Genomic DNA, 6,000 nt, shown 5'->3' with positions numbered 1-6,000 from the left:
ACAAATCCAGTTTGATTGAGTTATCAAGCGTGCACATATGGTGTGAAGGAAGAAGAGAGGTTGTCAATGTCACCATGTTTGAATTGTCCACTGGTGAACTGTTGGATACTTTGTTACTTTTTTCCAAATGTTTCTGGGAAATGTAGTTTTCAAGTTTTTTTATTTGACGAATGACCAATGAAACAAGTGAATAAAGTTATGCATAATCCTCACCTTCGGTCCCGACATATAATTTGCTTCAGGGCTATTTATCACTTATCAGCCAATGGATTGTATTTTATATGACTGTTAATATATATCAGTATGCCATTTCTATTGTTGAAAATGCTAACACTTTCGTGTAGTCTCTACACTACTTACAACCGCATCGATAAATGCGCTCTGGGCCTGCTTCCGGGATCCTTCGCGCCGCCCTCGGGGCGCGCGCCCTGCTCCTAGGCCCAGATAACTTTACTACAGCCGTGTCCGTGTGTACTCACTCCACTGCCTCCTCGCGCGTCCCAGGCCACGCCCCTTCCCAGACTCGGCCAACAACACGAGCTGCCTACGTCAATACTCTTGGAACAACGCTGATTGGTGGCCACTTTCTTCCTGTTGGGCCAATAGGCACGCGGAACGGTGACGTCAACCGGCAACAGCGCGTTCTCTCCCCTCGGTGTGGGTGGAGGTGTCGACTGTGCGCGTGGATGCTGATGAGGTCACTAGGTGACGTAACACGCAGGCAGCCCTGTGATTGGCCGATGTCCGGACTGGCTGTTGCTGAGCGCTGGTGGTGCGCGCGGGGAAAGCCGAGTGACAGGCTGACAGGAAGCGGGTGAGTGTGCGTGCAGCGCGTGCTCGGCAGATCCCGTTAGGTGCAGGGGGTACCTCCTTAGCACCCCTAACCTGCCCGCACGCCTCTTGCCTGAGCTCCGACAGGACCCCCGGGGCTTTTCCCAGAGTTTTCCTGGCTCCAAAACCCGCGCGCCATTGTTTTTGGGAACTGTAGTCTTTATGGTTGCCTATGCGGTTTAGTTTTCCACCTTGGAACTCTACAAAAGACCACAGATCCCAGAGCACTTGTCGCTCACTACAACGCATGCGTATAACACTCTGGTAAACAAGCTATTCCTCACGATGCGCTGATTGGCTGTTAGTAGCCCCTCTCACCCTACTCCCATTGGTTACTGTAGGCGCTTCTTCTCTAGACTCCACCTACTCGCTTGCCCACTGGTCTCACATAGGCTACTGTATTTGTCTCTCTGCGCTCTCTGGGGTATGACTGGATGCGAGCTTTGTCAGTGCTTCTGGTGTGGGTTATGATTGGTCTGCCGCTCACAGCTGTTCCTGCTTCATTCACCATTTTGTGTTCTGGAGTAAAACAGACTGCGGAGTGTGTGGAGCAGCGGGGCCGGGGCAGGTGAGTGACAGCACCCCTGCCTGCGGGCAGCCAATAGGAGAGGGGAACCCCTGGCAGGCAGAGGGGTTGCAGAGTTCATTTACTAATATGGGGAGCTGTAAAAACAGTGCATGCTATTACGAGGGGACACAGAGGAAGACCCCAGCAGTGGGAGGTGCCCGAGGGGCAGAATCCACCAATTGGAACAACCATTGAGTCCACAAATTGACGGATCCAGGGTAGACCCCGCCCATTGGGAGGAGCCAGAGAACCAAAACCCGCCAAAAGGAGGAGCCTACCAATGGGAGGATTCAGCAATATACCCAACCAGTAGGAGTAGCCACAGATTTTTCCAGTAGTAGGTGCTAGAGATGCACTCCAGCAGTGGGAGAAGTCAGGTATAGACCTCCCAATATGAAGGAGCTAGACTCCAGCAGTGGGAGAAGTCAGGTATAGACCTCCCCATATGAAGGAGCTAGAGATGCAGAGACCACCAAGGAGAAGAGCCAGGGATCAAACTTCACAAGTGGAAGGGGGCTGGTTACAAACGTGAGGAGTCATAAAGACCTTTCCCAGAAACCAGGTGGAGAACATTCCAGTATTAGCAGACTGGATCAGACCCTACCGATTTGCTCACACGCAGAGAGCCTCCACCAATGGGAGCATAGAGATGACTGAAGTAGCAAAGAAAGAACCTATCCATGCAGCACACAGGTGGCAAAGAGACAGGACACTACTAATGGGAGAGGCCCACTTGCACCAGTGGGAAAGCCAAAGTTAGTCAGGCACCATGACAGCAACAGCAAAACAAATTCCGCCCGTGGGGATAGATGACCATACTACTAGGAGCCAGAGAGACATGCAAATAGCAGTTTATAAAGAGAGACATACTGAAGCTGTGTGAGAAACCAGGGGCCAAAACATATAGGATAAGCCAGCATAACGAGTGGAGGAGCACAGCACCATCAATGGGATCAGCCAGACTGATCCCATCCATGGAAAGTGTCGGAGACAGACCTCTGCCAGTAGGGTGAGGATGAGCCAGATGCCACCAGTGGAGACGCTAAAGATACCCACAATACAAAACAAAAGGAAAATAATCCACCAAATAAGATGAGCCATACAGACATACCACCAATGGGAGGAACCCTACAGTCCTCCACTGATAGTAGATATCCATTGAAGTACTCCAGCAGAAGGAGCTGCAAGCCAGGGTCCCATTGTCTGCAGGAAACTGATAGGCATCTTCTATAGATCCAGAAAGAACTTCCAATAGTGTTAACCAGACGGCTCACCCGTCCACATTTTATTGCTGTTGCTCACTTGCAGGAATGTTACTGTCATAGTTTAATTTGTTTGTAGTGTCATCAATTAAAGGCAAGCAGTTTGTTTTACAGAATGCACAAAAAATAAAGAAAACTTGAGTATGCGTTTTTTCTGTTTTGGAGGTCATGTGAGCTGTCCTTGCACAACACAAATCTCTTCTGTGACCCTTTCTTCTCACTTGTACCGTGTCCCCCTTACTTCCAGCACAAATGTAACCTTTGACAGACCCAGTAAGTGGCTCTCGCTTCTGCAGCCCCTGCATACTTGCACTCCAAGGCCCTCGCACCCTAACACATTGCACAAGTCCCCTGTATGCAATATGTGAAGCTTTTATTGATCATAGAGTGCATGTGCTGCAAATTGTAGTTTAAGTACCCTACATGCAACTCTCGTGTCCCACAGACCTTATGTGCAGCCTTAGCTCTTCCCAGGCTCTCTAAACTTCGTGGCCTTCATATATAGCAGGCTCTAGTGAGGCCTTGACAGACGCTGTGTGACTCTTGCATATCTCAAATTCTCTCTGCAGGTCTTGTATGCCACAGGCAGTGTCTGCAGCTCCCAAGACTCGCATGTCTCATGTGCTGTCATCATCTCCAACAATCTTTGTGTGATACCTTTGGGTTCTATATATCAGTGTGCGGCTATTGTGTCCAGCACAAGCTGTGTGCAGCTCTTAATCACATCAGACACCGATCACTACCTCTTTCAAATGTCTTGTGCTGCATTGATGTCCTGCTACGGCCTCCCTGTTTAGTCTTCATGCCGTGCAGGTGGCATATAAAACCCTTACACTCTGCATTTATAGGGTGCAGGGGCATGTGACTCTTGCACCCTGAAGACCCCATGTCCATACCACAATTAAAAGAGTCAAACAGTAACCCACCTCCAGTCCATTAACAGAAGATGTTGAACTTTAGCCCACCTGCAGCCAAAGGGGATAGCTAGGCAGAAAATGACTTCGGACTAATGAGAGGAGCCATAAGGGGGAACATCAGCAACCCACTAATGACAAATACCAGATAGGAGCTCAGTCATTTTTTGGGCATAGAGAGATTAAGGTATTTGTCCAGAATTCCAAGATGTTGAGCAGATGCCGGGACTCCAACCTGTTTCCCCAATTTCAAAGCCTGTAGCTCTGACTTAACATCACTTCCTCTCCCCTTATATTTGTAATGCATGAATGGTTCATCTAAATTGCAGCATAGGACGGAAACAAGAAAATGTGTTGGGACCAAATTCAATTAATTTCAAACCCAATGTTAAAAATGGATTTGAGGAATGCTTGCAGTTGATAGAACACACACTCTTGGCCTTGACAGTAAAAAAGCCAGGAAAAATATGGAATCAAAGATACTAGATTTTAAAATGCAAACCTAATCTCCATAAGGTCTTGATCCACTCAAGGAAGAAATCAAATTATCCTTTTTTAACAAAATAATGAACATTCTGATATTTACCTGGGCTCTTATGGAACAGAGTATCCAAATGGTTGGTCCATCATGTTTTTTCTGTCTTCTAATCATAGTTGCCGGTGCCCATCTTTGTGAAGAGTTTATCACTTCTATAAGAGTGTCTAACTACACAGTGTTAGGAGGGGGTCTTAAGATTTGTGGTCTCTTCAACATATCCTGACCTTTCTATACCAGGCAGAACACTAATCTTTTTCTAGCAACTGATATGAGTCACAACTGTGTGCATTTTAATTACTTGGTTTAGGAAATCACATTTTTTCCATGGTGTACTCCCATATTTGTGTCCTATCTGTTTTTGCTGACTGTAGGATTTTGCACTTTACTCTTGCTAACCAGAAGTTAAGTATCTGTGCTCCCATTTTAACATAGTCAAATTGGCATACTCATAATTGGTATATTTAACTTGCCTTGTATATGGTACAATATGTGACCAGGGTCTAGAAGGTAAATGCTGCTAGTGGACTGCAGCACTTAGTGTGCCATCCACTACAGTGGCAGTGCAAAATGGCTTCAGGCCTACCATTGCAGCCTGAGGGTAGCAATGTAAAAATGCATTTTGACCTGTCAAAATAAACCCTTTTGACAGATAAAAACCTCCCTTTTTTAAATATGAATGTCACCCCTTTATGGGCTTTGTAGCCCACAACACAAGGTGCAAGGTATTTAAAAATAGAACATGAAGTCATTTAACATGTAATTTCAGTGACTAGCACCAAAACGTTATTTCTAATATGGCAGGGCTAGCTGTCCTATTTAGAAAACTAGAGTGCAGATAAAAATACTAATACTGTATCTTGGGAAAGGAATCATCTAGAAAAATAATTAAGCGTCTATTTTTAATAATTATTGCATATCCAATTCGGTGGTGAACTACTATTTTAAATAATTACTAAGGAAAAGTAACATTTAAAACGTAATCTTTTTCTTGTCTGTAGTCCTTGGAGGCTAATTTGTTTTGGCTCTCTATCTTCTTCCAGCAAGTAATTAGCCTTGGATAGTTGTGAATAGACGTGAAATGCCTCCCAGGACCAAACAATAGGCTGATCTGAATGGGCACAAGGTTGGGGCTGTGGGCATTCTTTTTAACACTACAGTGAGAGATCCTGCTTGACTGTCAAATCCTGCTTGATAGATCTGCTGGGTTCACATATAATGCTTGGGGAACAATTGAAAGAGGAGAGAATAGGATGTCAGGACAGTTCTTGTGAATCCACTGTCTAATTGCTGATGGTCTCTGCTTTTGTTGTACCAGACTTCTGTGTCTGGCTTTACATGTAACCCTTGTTGCACAATTGAAAGGGGAGAAAACAGGATTCTGAGACAATTCTTGTGGATACACTGTCTTTTGATAAAGAACTATGTTTTTGTCCTATAGTAGAAATATATACATCAAGACAATATTTGTGGATCCACTGTCTGGTTGCTGAAGGACTCTACTTTTGTACCTCCTGACTTCTGTCTTTAAATTTGTTGTTGGTTCAGTCACTGCCTCAAACTACATTTTAGTGTTAGATGTGGGAGGGCACTATGATTACCATAGTATACTTCCCACACATGCCTCTAGCTCTCAGAGGCCAAGTTTAGTGGCCAAAGACTTTTGCCATATTAAAAGAGCACAAAGTGGGTAGGGTTGGCCCTGGGAACTTTAATCCCATTGGTTAGAGCATGCCTATGAACCCCAAAACTGGTCCTAGGCTGCTTGTTTCCAGTCCAGGAGGACCTGGCCTGGCAGTTCGGACTGGACTGTTCCCATGGGTGCAGGGTCAAGACTGATTTGCATATGGCTGGGTTCAAACTGGAATGGCATGGGGTGAAAAAGATCTT

General features: G+C 45.7%; 1 protein-coding gene across 1 annotated transcript in view; it reads left to right on the top strand.

Annotated features, from left to right (window-relative positions):
• Positions 1–475: 475 nt before the first annotated feature.
• CIC (capicua transcriptional repressor) overlaps positions 476–6,000 on the top strand; it is a 786,494-nt gene continuing 780,969 nt past the window's right edge. The window contains exon 1 of the mRNA XM_085615585.1: positions 476–814. The gene's annotated coding sequence lies outside the window, so the exon portion shown is untranslated. The remainder of the gene's footprint in view (positions 815–6,000) is intronic.

This window comes from Triturus cristatus, chromosome 7 (genome assembly GCF_964204655.1).
Source record: "Triturus cristatus chromosome 7, aTriCri1.1, whole genome shotgun sequence".
NCBI lineage: Eukaryota > Metazoa > Chordata > Amphibia > Caudata > Salamandridae > Triturus > Triturus cristatus.
The sequence above is the reverse complement of the archived record's forward strand: the minus strand, read 5'-3'. Positions and strand labels throughout refer to the sequence as shown.